The sequence below is a fragment of the Chionomys nivalis genome, chromosome 7 (genome assembly GCF_950005125.1).
Source record: "Chionomys nivalis chromosome 7, mChiNiv1.1, whole genome shotgun sequence".
Classification (NCBI taxonomy): domain Eukaryota; kingdom Metazoa; phylum Chordata; class Mammalia; order Rodentia; family Cricetidae; genus Chionomys; species Chionomys nivalis.
This window is the reverse complement of record NC_080092.1, coordinates 82,288,496-82,308,133: the sequence shown is the minus strand read 5'-3', so window position 1 is coordinate 82,308,133 and position 19,638 is coordinate 82,288,496.

Genomic DNA, 19,638 nt, shown 5'->3' with positions numbered 1-19,638 from the left:
ACAAAGCCTCGAGTTCAATCCCCAGCACGACATAAAAACCAGACCTGGGATGGGCACTATGATGTACACCTTTAACCCCAGCACTCAGGGGGCAGAGGTAGGCAGATCTCTAAATTCAAGGCCAGCCTGATCTACAGAAGAGTTCCAGGACAGTCAGGGCAACACAGAGAAACCCTGTCTCAAAAAATCAAACAAATAAACCAACAAAAACAAAAACCAGACCCTGCTACACACAATCCCAGTACTTCAAGGCCTTCTTCTGTTATATAACTGGGTTTTAGGCTAGTCTGTGCTATATGATATCTTGTCTCAAAATAAAATACAATCAAAAAACAAAACAAAACAAAACAAAAAAACCCAAACCCAGAAAACTAGAACTCATCGAGAAACATCCGGAACATAAAAAAGCAGTGACATTTGTTCAGCAAAGTCAAGTGACATCATGGAAAGCCTGCTGGGCTGGCAATCCACATGGTGACCTCAGAACGTTGTTTCATTCCCAGGTCCCCGGGCCGACAGCCAGCTGAGAGGAGGTGAGGAAGGAAGGGCTGGTGAGCCACAGATGCAGGGGTTGGGACATGCAGGCTGGGTAGGAGCTTGGCAGGATAGAGTTGAGAGGAGTGTTCAGTGGGCAGCGTTCCAAAATGGACTAGAGGACACCTTGCCACCTAGGGGACACGTTCATGGTCATATGTCCATTGTTCTTTTCCTTAAAACTTTTAAGACTTTAGCTGGGTGGTGGCTGTGCAGGCCTTTAATTCCAGCACTTGAGAGGCAGAGGCAAGAGAATCTCTGTGAGTTCGAGGCCAATCTGGTCTACAAGAGTTAGTTCCAGGACAAGCCCCAAAACTACAGAGAAACCTTGTCTGGAAAAAAACAAACAAAGCATCTATCTGGCATTTGGGAAGAAGATTGCAATTTTTTTTTTCAATTCAAGACAGGGTATCGCCGGGCGGTGGTGGCACACGCCTTTAATCCCAGCACTCGGGAGGCAGAGGCAGGCAGATCTCTGTGAGTTCGAGACCAGCCTGGTCTACAAGAGCTAGTTCCAGGACAGGCTCCAAAACCACAGAGAAACCCTGTCTTGAAAAACAAAAAACAAAAACAAAACAAAAAAAAAAGACAGGGTATCCCTATGTAACAGCCCTGGCTCTCCTGGTTGGCCTCTTCCTGAGTGCTGGGATTAAAGGCGCGCACTACCATCCATACATTTGAGGACAAGCTGGTCTATATAGTGAGTTGTAAACTAGTCAGAGCAATTTAGTAAGACTTGCTTCAAGCAAGCACATAAACACACACGCACATGGGCAGGGGGCATAATAAATCTGAAAAGATGGCACACACCTTTAATCCAGCACTTGGAAAGCAGAGACAGATGGATCTCTGTGAGATGAAGCCAGCCAGGAATACGTATTGAGACCTTTCGTACACACACACACACACACACAGAGTAAGAAAAATAGAACCAAAATAGCTGAAACTGATAAGGCTAGGTTTTTAGAAAGATCAATGATCTAATCAATAAAATTAAAAAACAGTTCTTTGGGGGAAACTGATAAGCAAAACTGTCCAAGAAAAAAAACGACAAAAATTATGATTGACAAGAAAGAGAAGACCCTGTTACATATCCCAAAGACCACAAAAGGATAAGGAACACTATAAACGTATACCCATAAACTTGAACATTTAGAAAAATTAAGAAATGCCCCAGAGCCGGGCGATGGTGGCGCACGCCTTTATTTTATTTTTGGTTTTTCGAGACAGGGTTTCTCTGTAGCTTTGGTGCCTATCCCGGAAGGCGCACGCCTTTAATCCCAGCACTCGGGAGGCAGAGGCAGGCGTATCTCTGTGAGTTCGAGACCAGCCTGGTCTACAGAGCTAGTTCCAAGACAGGCTCCAAAGCCACAGAGAAACCCTGTCTCGAAAAACCAAAAAAAAAAAAAAAAAAGAAAGAAAGAAAGAAAGAAAGAAAGAAAGAAAGAAAGAAAGAAAGAAAGAAAGAAAGAAATGCCCCGGAAATGACAAACTGTCAAATTCTCCCAGAAAGAAATGGCAAAGCCAGCTGGTTCTGGAAGTTTCTCTCCCAGCAGTCAAGAAGCTGGCAATTCACCCCTCACCCTAAGATGCTAAAAGCTGAACTGAGTGAAAATTGAAAAGTAGCAGAGAAAGCATGGGATACAAAGAATCCAGAATCCAGGAAGAAAGAAGGAGCAGCTGGTGGCAAAAACAGGAAATGCAGTCATCATCTGCTGGAAGCTCAGGGTGGGAGAGGCTGGAAACAGCTTCCCAGACCCCTCAGAGCTGACCCACCCCCTCCCCACTTCATCAAGTCCTTACCTTATGTCTCTGTGAAAACCCCCCTCCTTCTTCTGGTGGGAATTGGAAGATTCCAGAACATTCTGTTCCTAACAAGATCTCCTACAGGAGAGACTGTCTGTGAAGTTCTAGTAGAATTCATGCCACCAGAGTTCTGGCCTTCCATCCTGTCTCACCCAAGGAGAATAAAAGGCTGAGAAGCAGTGGAGGAGGTGAGAGGAGAGAGGTACTGGGTCGCCAAAGTCGGCTCAGCGAGTTTCTGGCCAACCAGGGCTACATATAGTGAGACCCTGTGTCAAAATAGACAACAAAAAAAGAGTTCATCTTTCTTTTTTTTTTTTTTTTTTTTTTTGGTTTTTCGAGACAGGGTTTCTCTGTGGTTTTGGAGCCTGTCCTGGAACTAGCTCTTGTAGACCAGGCTGGTCTCGAACTCACAGAGATCCGCCTGCCTCTGCCTCCCGAGTGCTGGGATTAAAGGCGTGCGCCACCACCGCCAGGCTCATCTTTCTTTTTAAACCTTGGGTTTATTTATTTTTATTACATTTTAGCTTTGTGTGTGTGTGTCTGTACACAGCACGCCATCCCAAGTGGACCTGAAGAGGTTAGAAGACAACTTTCCAGCTGACTCCTTCTACCAGGGATCAAACTCAGGTTCTCAGGCTTGGCAGCCAGCATCTACCTGCTAAGCCATCTGGCCCACCCTGGTTTCTTTTTTACCCAAAAGTCACTCTTCTAAAGATAAGTACAAATCAGGATCCAGTGCACCGGGAACAATAGAATGTGAGGGGTGACAGGCTAGAGGAACACAGAATTTTTAGTTGGTTGGAAACAAAACTCTAGGAATTGCCTTTCACAAAGATGCACTTTCCAGAGCCGGAAAAGGCAGCTCGATCATCAAGCGCACTGGCTGCCCTTCCAGAGGACCTAGGTTCAAAAAAGCGAGGACCCCAGGCATTGTGCAGGTCCCATTCTTCCTGGTCCCCCTACCCGGTGCCATGACAGCTGACAGTTGCTATGGGGATGACTAGAAAGAAATAACAGTGGGCTGGAGTGACGGCATTGGCTGCTCTGTAGAGGACTTGGATTTGATTCTCAGCATCCACATGGCAACCCACAACTATCCTTACCTTCAGTTTCAAGGGAATTAGATGCCCCCTTCCGATCTCCAAGGGCATCAGGGATACCTTGGTGCATGCACAGGCCACAGGCAAAACACCCATACAGCAGGGCGGTGGTGGTGCACACCTTTAATCCCAGCACTTGGGAGGCAGAGGCAGGTGAATCTCTATGAGTTCGAGACCAGCCTGGTCTACAAGAGCTAGTTCCAGGACAGGCTCCAAAACCACAGAGAAACCCTGTCTCGAAAAACCAAAACCAAAAGCAAAAAAAAAAAAAAAAAAAAAAAAAAAAAAAAACACCCGTACATACAAAACAAAGTGCTGGCACACACCTTTAATCCCAGTACTGGGAAGCAGAGACAGGTGGATCTCTATGAGTTCAAGGCCAGCCTGGTATCCAGAACAAGTTTTCAGACAGCCAGGACAATGCAAAAACAAACAAAACAAACAAAACTGACTTGAAAAAAGAAAATTACTAGCTGAAAACAAAGTAAAGAAATCTAAAAAAAAAAAAAATTAAAGAGGAGCAATAAAGGGAATAAAAAGAGATAACACCCAAACTTCCTGAAATTCTTCATTCATTCCAGAAAACACTTGGAGACTTCTCCCACCTATTAGTCCAACCCTTCCTCTTTCTACCTGACATCTAGGACCTCCCAAGCCCAAGGGTACAGAAGCTGATTTGCAAGTTTGCCTTTAAGAACAAAATTCTCTGCTGGGCAGTGGTAGAACTTGTCTTTACTCTCGGTGACCTTTGGGGGGCAAAGGCAGCTGAATCTCTGTGAATTCAAGGCCAGCCTGCCCCACAGCGTGAGTTCCAGGACAGGCTCCAAAGCTACACACAGAGAAACCCTGTCATGGAAAAACAAAAATAACAAAACAAACAAACAAACAAAATTCTCTTCTAGTCTTCTTGGCCCAGAGTTATCATTGGTTCCACACCCCTGGGAAGGAAAATGGGTTTAGTATGAGACAAAATTTGATAACAAATTCGATGACCCAAATGTCTGATCCTTGTGTACAGGAAAGCTACTGATCAGCAGGGGAGGGTGTTCAGGAGGGTTGACCTCCTGTTGTCCTGTATCCATTGTAAGTAAGGTAGGGATGTTTGACCCCAAAGACTAGGATTGTTAGCAAAGCCTCCTCCCACGTGACCTCTGGGGCACTCATGTCTGGGCAGGGGGGATGGAGGGAATCTGTCACAGCTGCCAGCTTTGGGGACCTCATATCTGAAAGACTCAAGGAGATCAACCTGGAGTTCCTGACAAAGGCCTGGCATGTGTTGACACTGTGGGAACCTTCTAGAACTTTTCTGGCATCAGGGTGGGGCTTGGTAATGGACATGGCCTGTTACCATGGCAACCTAAGTGTATTGTTTTAATCCCTTGTGTTTCCTTTTAGGTAAGACTTTTTTTTCCCTATTCTCTCTTTCTTTACATAGGGTAGGTGCTAGGGTTCTTTATTTTAATTCATTCAGTAATTTTTTTATATGTAATTGATTTTTTTTTAAAATGTTTATTTATTTATTATGTATACAATATTCTGTCTGTGTGTATGCCTGCAGGCCAGAAGAGGGCACCAGACCCCAATACAGATGGTTGTGAGCCACCATGTGGTTGCTGGGAATTGAACTCAGGACCTTTGGAAGAGCAGGCAATGCTCTTAACCTCTGAGCCATCTCTCCAGCCCATATGTAATTGATTTTATAGAAGAGAAAGATAACAGAAAATGAGGCCTGGATCTAGCTCTTTGGTTTTTTGCGGGGGGGTGGTGGTGGTGGTGGTGGTGGTGGTGGTGGTGGTGGTGGTGGTGTTTGTTTTTCTTGTTTTTTTTTTTTTTTGAGACAGGGTTTCTCTGTGTGGCTCTGACTGTCCTTGAACTCCTTCAGTAGTTCAGTTTGACCTTGACCTCTCCACCTGTCCCTGTGAGAGCTGGGATTAAAGACCACCGCCTAACCTATTGGAATTACTTACAGGGGCAGAAATGACTCAAGGACAGCTGTACTGACAAGGACCCATCAGTATGGATGATGGCTCACAAAGGCTAGAAGCTGGACAGCACTGCACAACTTGCTGGCACCCACATGGGTTGGAGAGTTTCTTTCAGGCAGCTCAGCTGGTTTAGGAATGTTCCAGTCAGCCTGGTTGGCCTCAAAGTATCCCTCAGCAGCTCTTACTGTTTGTATATGATCAAGGAAGGAGGGGCCTAGTATATTTGTTCAGTTTCAGGGACTTCCTGTGTTCTTTACTTCTGAACTTAAGTGCCTCCTTGCAGAATAGGAAGTTTCAACTCTTTAGACGATTCTGTATCTTCCCTCTAATACAGAAAGTTTATCTTCTTCATTTTAGAGGAGACTGCTGCATAACAGCATGGTTCCTAGCTAGGTTATCAGTGAGTATTCTTATAAATGAGAACTGAGCTCAGCAGTGATGCACACCTTTAATCCCAGCACTCAGGAGGTAGAGACAGGTGGATCTCTTTTAATTCGAGGCCAGCCTGGGCTACATAGTGAGTTCCAGGGCAGACACCAAAGCTACACAGAGAAACCCTGTCTCAAAAAACAAAACAAACAAACAAACGAGAACTGTTAAAATTTGTGGCAATGAACACCTGCCGTCTCAGCATTTGGGAGCTAGAGACTGAAGAATCAGTCCACAACCATCCTTGGCTACAGAGCAAACTTTCATCAACCTGAACTCTGTAAGAACATCTCAAAAGGACCACAATTTTAATTTAAAAAGGAAAACCAAGCTGGATGTAGTGGTGCATGCTTTTAATTCCAGCACGGAGAGACAAAAGCAGGTGGATCTCTGTGTGTGAGTTCCTGGGTAGACAGGGCTACATGGGAGATCAATAACAACAGCGAAATAAGTAGTCAGGTGGTGTGGTGGAGGTGCATACCTTTAATTCGAGCATTTGGGAGGCAGAAGCAGGAGCAGAGCTCTAAATTCAAGGCCAGCCTTGTCTACAGAGTAAGTTGTACTGGTGAGAGTAACGGCACCATTGTAATGGATTAAGAAAACAATGCTGCAGGATCCTGAGTGGCTGCAGTGAGCAGCGGGCCATGAGACCATGCCACAGGTCCCCAAGCAGAGGTAGGCAGCAGGCCCCAGAGCAGCCAGCCCCAGGCAGCAGGGACTGTGCAGGAGACCACACCTCATATCTCCAAAGGCAGCTGCTCCCTGGCAGGGAGAGACAGGCAGATAGGCACACCATGCAGAATGAGGTTGAATATTTATTTAGTGTGTTATGGAGAGGAAGGGGAGAAGGGGAGAAAAGCGGAGAGGCAGAGAGAGAGAGAGAGAGAGAGAGAGAGAGAGAAGGGGGGATGGAGAGAGGCAGACTCTGCTTCTTCATGGGAGAGATGGAAAAGAAAGAAACTCAGGCTGGAAGCTGAAGATCAGCTTGCCTCAGCTGATGGGGGAGGGAGTGGGCGTGGCTTGTCTCTTAAAGAGACAGGACAGATCATAAGTTCCAGGACAGTCAGGGCTGTCTTGAAAGAAAATAAATAAGTAAATAAATAAATAAATGAATATATAAATGGAGTGCTTCTTACGCCCTTTAGTGAGGTAAAGGAAACAGGAGTGGTGCTACCTGCTGTCCCAAGATCTCAAGGCAGGGCTCCAGGAGCTCCCACAGTCGCCAGCCACACTGGTGGTGCCGTCACCAGCCTAGAGTGAAGCCGGCCTAACAGAGGGGCCACTGGAGGGACCTTTCTAGCACCTTCAGTTTGCACTAAGCTTTCTGGGTCTAATGAGACTCCGAGGGACACAGGACTTCAGTGAGGAAAGCCATTACATGAAGACTCTTGGGTGTGTTAATAAATTTGTGTAGTGCCTGAAGGATGGATATCAACAGAGCCCAGCACCTTCCTGCCTCCGTTCTCACACCCACATTTGGAAACTAAAGAAACATAAATTGCTGTCCACTTCCTTGTACTAATAAGGGTCAGAGAGCAGAGGGGTGCAAAATGAGATGGGCACTGAGTCAGGGCAAAACAGGACAGAGAGATGGATCAGTCTATAAAGTGTCTGCTGTGTGAGCATGAGGACCTGAGTTCAATTCCCAGCACTCACAGGAAATGCTCGGGGCCGGGGCAGTGACATGCACTTGCAATCTCAGCACTGGGGAGGCAGCAATGGCAGATCCTTAGGAAGCATCGACCAGCCCACAGAGCAAAGCCTATACTATATACACTCTTGAGATGCGTAGATGTATAGTCTCACCAATTTTTTCAGAAATACATTCTCCAGTCTCTTTTAGATATAGCCATTGTAGGTTTTTGTTGTTGTTGTTTTTGTTTTTCAAGACAGGGTTTCTCTATATAGCTTTGGAGCCTGTCCTGGAACTCACTCTGTAGACCAGGCTGACATTGAATTCACAGAGGCCTGTCTGCCTCTGCCTCCCAAATGCTGGGCTTAAAGGTGTACATCACCACCGTCCAGCTATGTTATTTTGATATACATTCAATTATCCCCTGATAAAGATTTGACTTCCAATGTAGTTCTATTAACAGAGTAAAAAAAGTCAAGGTAAATACTCTAGCTACTTAACTTTTTTTGTTTTGTTTTGTTTTTGTTTTTTTAAAGACAGGGTTTCTCTGTGTTTGCCCTGGCTATCCTGGCACTTACTTTGTAGAAGAGGCTGGCCTCGAACTGACAGAGATCTGCCTGCTTCTGCCTCTTGATGAGGCCTGAGGCGGTATCTCAGTATATAGCACTTAGCTGACCTGCGTGAGACCTTGGATTTAATTCCCAGAGCTCCAGTCAATCAATCATAGGATAGCACATAGGAAGGAATCCAGCCTTTCAGAAAGTCAAATAAAGATAGCTGTGTTCCTATGTGACCATTAATATTAGAGGCGTCCTAGCCCAACTTCTATTACAGGGCCCATGTCTTGGCATCTAAATGCCTTGGCAGTGACTGCCTCAATAGGTCAAAGGTGCAAAGCCTGAGGCAGACAACAACAACAAAATCAGTCTATACCATGAAAATAAAAGTGTTAAGTAGCTGGGTGGTGGCGCACACCTTTAATCCCAGCACTCGGGAGGCAGAGGCAGGCGGATCTCTGTGAGTTCCAGGCCAGCCTGGTCTACAAGAGCTAGTTCCAGGACAGGAACCAAAAAGCTACGGAGAAACCCTGTCTCGAAAAATCAAAAAAAAAAAACAAAAAACAAACAAAAAAACAAAAAAACCCGCAAGCCCATAGGCTTTTTAAAATGGGTCTCAGCTCCAGGACCAAACTTCAGCTGTCTCTGTTGAAGAGGCCCCACCAATACTTCTGCATCAATGTTACAGAAGTATTACTTCTGTTCTTTGGGCAGCAAACTCTCTGGTCTTAACTAAATAATGAGGCAGAAGTCATAACGTTTGAAGTGATAACCATCTAGGGGTAGGCCCACAACTGGACAATAATAAAACCTGTCTAAGGTTAACTAGGCAAAATTCCACTCCTCTAGAACCCCTTAATGACACCAACATTCAGTTTCAGGGACTTCCTGTGTTGTTAGACAAAGTAGGCTTTCTTGCCTCAGCACCCCCAAGAATGAGGGGTGGAAGTAAGAACCAGGGGGATGGGAGACGGTTGCCTTGACTATTGCCTAGCTGAATTGCTGCTATCTTTGAGGATGCCAATCTGTGGGCATCCTCAACAAGGTTCTGCCCTAGAAGGATAGAGGATAGAATTGTCCTCTGACCTTCCACAGGAGCAGCAGGGCTTAGACCTCCTTCAGCCACACACAGACACACAAAGCAAACAAACAAACAAACAAACAAACAAACAAACAAACATACCAGAACAGAAGTGGATGCTGTTTCAGTTTCTGGTAAATGTCTGATCATTCCTACAAATATACTCCCCAAATTTCCTCCCCTTGCTGTCACCTTGTGGTTTTTACTTTTTTATTTTTAAAGATTTAGGGGCTGGAGAGATGGCTCAGTGGTTAAGAGCACTGACTGCTCTTCCAGAGGATCCGGGTTCAATTCCCAGCACCCACATGGCAGCTCACAACTGTCTGAAGATCCAGTTGCAGGGGATCTGACACCTTCACACAATGCACATAAAAAATAAAGTTATAAAAACCATAAAAAATATTTAAAAAAAGATTTATTTACTCATGTATTTTATGTATATGAGTGCTCTGTCTTCGTGCGAACCAGAAGAAGGAATCAGAAATTTATAATTTATCACCCACTATAGATGTTGGTGAGCCACCATATGGGTGCTGGGAATTGAAGTCAGGAAGAACAGTCAAGGGCTCTTAATTGCTGAGCCATCCCTCCAAACTTCTTTGTATTTTTAAAAATTATTTATTTGCGTTTTATGTACATTGGTGTTTTGCCTGCTTATATGTCTGCGTGAGGGTGTCAGGTCCTCTGGAACAGGAGTTACAGACAGTGGTGAGCTGCCCTGTGGGTGCTGGGAATTGAACCTGGGTCCTCTTCCACTGACTGCTCTTAATTGCTAAGCCATCTCTCCAGCTGCTTCTTTGTATTTTTTGTGTCCCCCCCCACCCCCACCCAAGACAAGGTTTCTCTGTGTAGCCCTGGCTGTCCTGGAACTCTGTAGACCAGACTGGTCTTGAACTTACAGAGAGTCACCTGTCTCTGCCTCCCAGCTGACTGCTTGGGATTAAAGGCATCTGTCTCTCCACCACTGGGCTATCATCTTTGTAACTCTCAGGGGTTAAAAAATTGATTTGCTTCCAGGACAGGAACCAAAAGCTACCGAGAAACCCTGTCTCGAAAATCCAAAAAAAAAAAAAAAAAAAAAAAGGAAAGAATGAAATTGATTTGCAAGTTTATTTCCTACTTCTACTCATGGCCCAGAGTGAAGCATCCCTCCTTACTCAGCTAGCTGCCTTGTTCTTCATTGTCTCCACAGAGCTGGGGGTGGAGTGGGGTGGATGAGGATAAGGGCCCCATTGACAAAAACTAAAAACTGAGTCAATGCGACTGCTGCCTTGCCTGTGGTCATTAGACTCCAGCTTCCTCATCCAGCTGTAGGGACACGTCTGCATTTACAAGTACATCCACACAGAGAGATATTTTGAAGGAGCAAGAGAGGAGGGGAAGGAAGAGGAAGATGAGGAAGAGAGAAGAGGAGGAGGAGAAGGAGGCCAGCCGGTGGTGGCGCACACCTTTAATCCCAGCACTCGGGAGGTCGGGAGGCAGAGGCAGGCGGATCTCTGTGAGTTCAAGGCCAGCCTGGTCTACGAAAGCTAGTTCCAGAACAGGCACCAAAGCTACAGAGAAACCTTATCTTGAAAAATCAAAAAAAATAAAAAGAACAACAACAACAACTACAGCTGCAATAGCTACAGCTACCATCCTTGGAATTATAGGTATGTGCCACAAAGCCAAACTTTTGGAAAGCTTTGGAACTGATGTGAGGGAGAAATTTAGAGATTCGGATTACCAAAATTCCAGAACAGCAGTTCTCAAGATCCCTTTGAGGGTTACATAGCAGATATTCTGCATATCAGATATTTGCATTATGATTCATAATTCAAGTTATGAAGTAGCAATGAAAATAATTTTGTTGTTGAAGTCACCATAGCACATATTAAAGGGTCACAGCATTACGAGAGTTGAGAATCACTGGTCTAAAACAATAAAAGCAGAACTTAGTGGTCAATTCTGGTGGAGTCCAGAAGACCAGAATGCCAACAGAAAGACAGACAGCAATGATAGTGCTCACAGTTTCAGATGGGAATGAGGATTGTACTGAGAATTGACTAGGGACTATTCATGCCACATGTTAGCAATGAACTTGTCTAAATCACACACACACACACACACACTTTAATTTTATGTATATAGGTGACTTCCCTGGATAATGAACTCATTAACAAACAGGTAAAATAAACCTTTTCCTCCAAATGGTGCTTTTGTTCCTGGTCTTTTATCTCAGCAATAGAAACCCTAAGATAGCCCCCAGAGGCTCATATGTTTGAATACTCTGTCCACAGTCGGCAGAACTGCTTGGGAAGAATTAGGAGGTGTGGTCTTGTTTGAGAAGGTGTGGTTTTGAGGTTTCAAAAGCTTCCCACCATCCTCAGTATGCTCTCTGTCTCTTGCTTTTGACTTGAGCTGTGGGCTCTCAGCTGCTCCTGCTGCCATGCCTCCGCTCTGCCATCATGGATTCTGACTCTCAAGAAACCGAAGCCCAATTGAATGCTTTCTTTTATAAGTCTCCTTGGACATGGTGTCTATTACAGCAATAGAAGAATAACTAAGCCGGGCGGTGGTGGCGCACACCTTTAATCCCAGCACTCGGGAGGCAGAGGCAGGCGGATCTCTGTGAGTTCGAGACCAGCCTGGTCTATAAGAGCTAGTTCCAGGACAGGCTCCAAAACCACAGAGAAACCCTCTCTCGAAAAACAAAAACAAAAACAAAAACAAAAACAAAAAAAGAATAACTAAAATGGGGGTGGGGGTCTGATGCCTCTGACCCTCCAGGGCCTTGCCTTGCATTTGTGTGCACACCCATGCAGACACAGACACATACACATACTTAAAAGTAATGATGGAGGAAATTTCAAGGAAGCCTCACATTGGGCTGTGGCATGGATATTGTTGGCTGCTTCTAGCCAAGTTTAATGGAGAATCAGGAGGAAAAGCATAGAGATAAAGAGTTGATGATTTGCATGATGAAGCTAAAGCCAAGGAAGGCGTGGCTGAAGAAGGGTTGAAGGATCTTGCAAAGAAGCCGAGTAGTGGGGCTTGGTGGCTCCTGTAAGCCTAGCACTTGTGTGCCTCATAGGAAGATCATCATGTAACCCAGCCTGGGTTACACAGTGAGGTCCTGGCCTGGCTGGGTTACAACATGAGGCTCATTTTATCAAAACAAACAAAAAAACAAAAACAAGCGTGGGTCTGGTGTGGAGAGAATGAAGGAGAGAGAGAGACAGGGAGACAGACAAAGGGAGAGACAGAGACACACAGAGATAGAGTGACAGAGACACAGAGACAAAGAGAAACAGAGAGGACAGAGACTCTAAGGGAATTGGTTATATTCCACCTACAGCAGGCTCAAGAGTAAGACTACTTTGAACTAATTTGAAAAACTGCTTTGATAAGAGAACTCGAGGTTCCCCTGATCACAGGACTGTGTGGGGAAGTGTTTCCCACCGTGTCAGCCACACTCAGAGGCTATCACACCTAAAGGGGAGTAAATACTGGTGAAGGACATGGAACATCAGGAACTCCCATTGATGTTTTGGTGTGGTCACTTTGGAAAAAACTTGATTCTTTTTTTTCTTTTTTCCGACTTATCTATTTATTTATTTAATGTGTATGGGTCTTTTTTTTTTTTTTTACCTGAATGTGTGTCTATGTACCATACATGTACAGTGTTCTCAGAGGTCAGAAAAGTGGGGGGGGGGGCATATGAGAGGAACAGTAAGCAGCTTTGGAACTCAGGGAAAACAGATCACGGTCAGCATAACCATAGTGGGTGTGCCTTGAAGAAGCAGAATCCGGGACTCACGTCCTGAGGACCTCAGGCTCTGCTTACTGCCCTCGAGGTCACCATGTCCCTCCTAATCCATACATGAAAACTCTCACAGGGTTTCTAGTCCCTCACTGGTAGATTGTTAGCAAAGTTGTATTAAGATGTTTCTGTTAATGGTTTTGATGTCGAAAATCTTGGGGAACAAATTAAAATTTAGAAAAGCACACTTTTAATAGCTGAGTCATGGACTCGCTGAGGTCAGGGGCGAGGGACTCGCTGAGGTCAGGGACAAGAACAAAGGCAGCCTGGTTATTACTAGCTGACCTGCCTTTCTTGCTAAAGATGGGCTGGTGACCAAAGGTGATGATTAATTTCTTGTATCCGTTTCTGCCCTCAGCTTCCTGGTATGATTTAATAAAATAATGTTGATGAGTGGGTGTGCACTCTGAGGAAATTAAAGTAGAAATGACTGATTGTTTTATATATGTGTTATATATATATTGTTTTATATATATATTACACACACACACATATATGTTTAGATTTGTGATTTTTTTTTTCTTTTTGGTTTTTCGAGACAGGGTTTCTGTCTAGCTTTGGAGCCTATCCTGGAACTCACTCTGTAGACCAGGCTGGCCTCAAACTCAGAGATCCGCCTACCTCTGCCTCCCAAGTGCTAGGATTAAAGGTGTGCACCACCACATCACCGCCCAGTAATCTTTTCTGGCGTAGAAATTTTTGTCTTAGAAGGTGTAAAAGGGACAAGAGAAAAATAAGAAATAGAGAGAGATTACAACTGGGAAGAGGAAGAAGGCAACAGGGTAGAACTTGCCAGGGAAAGAACAGATCCGAAGCAGAAAGAGAATAATAAAGTAAAGAATTCTTTTTAATTAATTAATTAATTAATTTTACATCCTGGCCACAGTTTCCCCTCCTTCCTCCTTCCCTCCCACCTCCATCTGCCCACCCCCACCCCCACTGATCCTCCATTTCTATTCAGAAAAGGGCAGGCTGTCTCAGACTCATTTACTGACTTTTGGGAGCCTATGGCTGCCTTACTCAGCCTTAATACCCCTGGAGGTTCTTAGCCTTACGGCAACTTGGTAAGAATTGAGTTTTGACCCCTCAGATAACTCCTGCGTGCAGTTTTACCACACCACACCTCCTCGCCAGTTCCTCTGGTCTACTGAGAGCTGGTCTTGTCAGAGTCAGATCCTCTGAAAATGGAATTACAGAAGGTCATTGTTATGCCCAGATCACAGAGTTATTCCCCACCCCAAAACCAACTAGGAGACTGAGTCCTGTAAGTAAAAGCAAAGAGTCTTTATTCTTATTCAAGTTCGAACTGGGACTCTCCGTGTGTCCAGTGTATTGGCACAATTAGAGATGCCCTGAGCAGCTAAGGTTGGGTTTGTAAAATAGCAAAGGTGGAGGTGAGGGATTTCTAAGGTTCGGTACCTCTGATTGGCTGACGTTTGTCTAGAAGTGGGGGAGGAGGAGTGATGGGTGTGTGCTGGCAGGTGATCCTATCTACAAGGTCGGAATGTTAGGAATTTCCTTCCACGGGTCTGTTCCCGGGTAGTGCCTTGGGTGATCCCAGTTTGTGGTCTTTTTTTGGAACCAGGTATTGTCTTACGGTAAACTGCTGAGACTCAGGCCTCGTGGCTGGGCCCTACAGACATTAGCCACCACGTGGGTTCTGGGGAGCCATCTCTCCAGCCCCTGCAGTTTCTTATGAAGTTAAACACACTTCTTTTTCTTTTCTTTTTTGTAATATCAACTGAATTTGGCAATACATACTGCAACTCCACAGTTTAAGAGACAAGAGACAGGAAGAACGGTAGTCCAAGGCTAACCTTCGTTACAGAAAAAGAGATTTCAAGCGACCTTGTCTAAAACAAAACAAAACCCTCAGAGTGCAGAGGTGGTTCAGCAGTTAACAGCAAGCATTTCTTTTCCAGAGTTCCCGAGTTCAGTTTCCAGCACCCATGTTGGGAAGCTCACAAGCTCACAACTGGATGTAATTCCAGCGCCAAGGGATTTCACACCCTCAAACTCCTTGGACACTTACACACACACACACACACACACACACAGAGAAACAGCAGCACCCTCCCACACCCTGGACATTTACACACGACTTTTAAACTTTCACATTCACACACACACACGGCACCCCTCAGACACACACGCAGAATTTTTTAAAACTTCAAAGGCATGCATTTATTATATGTGATGCTGGATTTTATGTTTCAGCTTAATTAGATCACAAAGTGTCTATTGATTTGACCAAACATTTTGGTTGTGTCTGTAAGAGGGTCTCTGGATAAGATTAACATAGCTGGTCCAAACAGATCACCCTCCCTAATGTTGGCTCCCATATAATCAGTTGAACAAAAGATTAGAGAAAGGGAGGTAGGGAGGAAGGGAGAAAAGGAGGTTTTGGACAAAGTCTAGAAGCTGAAAAGCTAGAGATCTAGTAAGAATAGATGCTTCTGTGTGGGTCACAAGGCTGGGAAAGCCCAGTATTTGTCCTGCCTTCCTTTTCCTAGTCCTTGGGACTGAATTTAAGTCGTAGGCATGCTGAGCCCGTGCTCCACCACTGAGCTACACCAGCCCCATACTAGAATTTTCATCCTTGTCTCTCCTGATTCTTAGGTCTCCGGACCTGGACTAGAACTACACTGTAATTCTCCTGGGTCACTCTAGATCTTGAGATTTCCTGACCTCCGGTGCCTATATGATTCGACTGTTATCTATCTACCCACTGACTCCTCCTCCCCTCCTCATTTTTTTTTTGTTTTTTGTTTGTTTGTTTGTTTTTTGTTTTTTGAGACAGGGTTTCTCTGTGGCTTTGGAGCCTGTCCTGGAACTAGCTTTGTAGACCAGACTGGCCTCGAACTCACAGAGATCCGCCTGCCTCTGCCTCCCGAGTGCTGGGATTAAAGGCGTGTGCCACCAACGCCCGGCCTTGTTGTTTTCTCTTTTTAGCAACAAATACCACAGTTTAAGTAACTTTATAAAGGAAAGGGGTTGTTTGGGGGTTGGGTTCTTCCCTCACACACACTTCACAGCGCCACCAGCGCTATACTGGTCTGATCTGAGTGGCTTGTATCACTGCCTGAGCTGGGTCCATTGCCCTACTGAAGCAGCCAGGGTCTGTGATGATGTCCACGGCCCACGTTTCCATCAGGGGCCATGGAAGAACTGGCCCCAGCAGCCTGACACTGGAGAGCTGGTCCCGCCACCCACTGGCCACCTCAGCAGGAAACTGGCCCCAGAGTTGGGGGCTCAGGAGAGCTGTCCTCTTGTCTGGATGACTGCCACAAGAGAACTGATGCTGCACCTGGAAAAGCTGTCCCCGCCCCTCATCATCTGTGCAGGAGAGTTGGCCCTGACCCTCTCCTGGGGAGGGGGGAGGCCATGGAGAGGCCCAGGCTGACAAATTCAATTACCATCCAGGCCCACAGCCAGGGCTTTGAGTTGGTCCACCCCAATATCCCCTCTATGCCCCCTGGAGAGCAGGAAGGGACTGGTCCTGTGGACTACTGCCACAGGAGCTCCAGGACTGTGCTAACAGATGGACATCCCAGAGAAGTCTCAGTGACAGTCCAGTCCTGATGGGTACCAGAAACCAGGGGCCTTGAACCAGATCAACAACTCATTGCAATGAACATTTTGCAAGTAAAACTGCCAAAGGTCTACTCTGTGACACTCGGAAGCTACCAAGGCCACTAGGACAGATGATATATGACAGAGAGGTGGAAAAGACGGAGGAGTTGAACTCTTCTTTCTTTACTCTTTTTAAAAATTATTTTTCCTTTTTAAAAATTTTCTTTATTGGGGAGGAGGCTACAAGGGTGGAGGGCAAACATGGAAGGACTGGGGAATGAGTGGGATTGAGATACATGATGTGAAACTCCCAAAGAACCAATAAAAAAAACTGTAATAATAAAAAATTGACAGCCAGGGTGGTGGTATTTTAATCCCAGTACTAAGGAGGTTTTTTTTTTGTTTTGTTTTGTTTTGCTTTGTTTTTCGAGACAGGGTTTCTCTGGTAGCCCTAGCAGTCCTGGAACTCACTCTATAGACCAGGCTGGCCTTGAACTCACAGAGATCCGCCTGCTTCTGCCTCCGGAGTGCTAGGATTAAAGGTGTGTGCCACCGCGTCCCACAAATTGTGATAATTTATGCAATGGAATACTATGCAATCTACCAAACTATGATCTATGGAGATAGAACACAGAATGTGGCGGACATTTGGAGAATACTGGCTGAGTGAGCTTGCTAGATACTGGAAATAATATTTTGACCTGATTGATGGTTACATTATATATATATATATATATATATATATATTTTTTTTTTTTTTTTTTTTTGTTTTTCGAAACAGGGTTTCTCTGTGGCTTTGGAGCCTGTCCTGGAACTAGCTCTGTAGACCAGGCTGGTCTCGAACTCACAGAGATCCGACATTATATATATTTTTACATAATATGTATGTCTTTTTTCTGCAGACTTAGCAGTCTCACTTGAATCTACTTATATTTTAACTACTGCTTGTGCCCTCAGTCCTGAAGCCAGCACCCCACTGTTCAGACTGCGACTTGGCAGGATTTCCAGGATTTCTGAGGCTGCCAAATGTAGGCTTTAACTAAGTCTCTATCATTTTGTTTACCAGTGAGTCAGATGCTGGGGTGAAAACCTGCCAGATCAGAAAAGCTGAGAAGCAATCAACTGACCTTTTTGGCCAGAGCCCTAGCAAGAGAAGTTTCTCTCGTGTCCCAAAGGAGAAAACAACAAAGCAAAAACAAAAACAGGTGGTGGTGCATGCCTTTAATCCCTGTACTTGGAGCCGGGCAGTGGTGGCGCACGCCTTTAACCCCAGCACTCGGGAGGCAGAGGCAGGCGGATCTCTGTGAGTTCGAGGCCAGCATGGTCTACAAGAGCTAGTTCTGGGACAGGAACCAAAAGCTACTGAGAAACCCTGTCTCGAAAATCCAAAAAAAAAAAAAAAAGAAAAGAAAAAAAAAAAAAGAAAAGAAATTGGATCCCAGCACTCGGGAGGCAGAGGCAGGAGGATCCCTGTGAGTTCGAGGCCAGCCTGGTCTACAGAGTGCCAGAAGAGGACCCAAAGCTATACAGAGAAACCCTGCCTTAAAACAACAACAACAAAAAAAAAAAACCTGAAACAAAACAAAAAAACAAGCCGGGCGGTGGTGGCGCATGCCTTTAATCCCAGCACTTGGGAGGCAGAGGCAGGCGGATCTCTGTGAGTTCGAGACCAGCCTGGTCTACAGAGCTAGTTCCAGGACAGGCTCCAAAACCACAGAGAAACCCTGTCTCAAAAAAAAAAAACAAAAAAAAAAAACAACAAAAAAAAAAAACAAAAAACAAAAATGAACTTGAAACTCTCAGCCTCTCCCTATTCCTTCCTATTAGTCTCTCTATCCACATTTCTGACTCCTCAGGCTTCTCTATGGCTAATTTCCTATCAACTAGTTACTGGGCCCGCTCCCCCCCAATCCATGTTTTTTAATGCAGTCTCACAGTGTGACCTAACATCCCACAACGTATCTTTACATGGCACCTGTAACTCCAGGTTCAAGGGACCCAACACCCTTGTCTGATGGCATACACTCCTATAGATATACATACACATAAATAAAAATATTTTTTTTTCTTTTTGGTTTTTTGAGACAGTGTTTCTCTGTGTAACAGCCCTAGCTATCCTGGAACTAGCTCTCGTAGACCAGGCTGGCCTTGAACTAACAGAGATCTGCCTGCCTCTGCCTCAGTGCTGGGGTTAAAGGCCTGTGCCACCACGGCCAGGAATAAATCTTATTTTATTATTATTTTTTATTTTTTTTTTTGTTTTTCGAGACAGGGTTTCTCTGTGGTTTTGGAGCCTGTCCTGGAACTAGCTCTTGTAGACCAGGCTGGTCTCGAACTCACAGAGATCCACCTGCCTCTGCCTCCCGAGTGCTGGGATTAAAGGCGTGCGCCACCACCACCCGGCCAATAAATCTTATTTTAAAAAGTTTTTTTTCTTTGTACAACAACTGAACTACTACATTTTGCTTCCAAGTATTCAAGGAACTCTGAGCCTGTGTTTGGGCTGTGCAGCCAGCAGGCTGCTTTGTCACTAGCCCAGGCTGGGGTTATGGAATGTCAAAGCTCTGCTTCAAGGCAAATACCAGAAAGCAGGAAAGCTGGGAGGGAAAGGTGTGGAGAATAAGGGCTGAGGGCAGATTCTTTCCCTCTGTGGCCTGCAGCCCAAACCGTGGACTCCTGACCTCATCAGAAACTCAACAGAGGTAAAAAAGCCAAATGGTTTCCAAGTGGGAAAGGTGCCAGCCACGATTTTTGCTGCCCAAGGAACCAATAATAATAATCCTTATGATTCATGTTCATCCCGTTTTATTCCAAAGCATGTTACCGAAAAGCCCCTTGGTTCAGCCAAGAAGCTCAGGGCAAGAAGCCAGAATACCTGCACTCCAGATCTGTCCATGGAATATTTGGACATTATTGGGGCGTGTTTCTCTGGCTTTAATTGTGGGCAGTACCATATATGGAGAGATGTATAGTTTGACTTACAACATCTCACTTAACCTTCCAATCCCTGATGAGGAAGCAGATCCTCATTCTAAGATTGGGATCTGGTTAGGGCGGAATTTGTCCAAACCCACACAGTATTAAGGTGGGGTGGACCAGGCAGTGATGGCACAGGCCTTTAATCCCAGCACTAGGGAG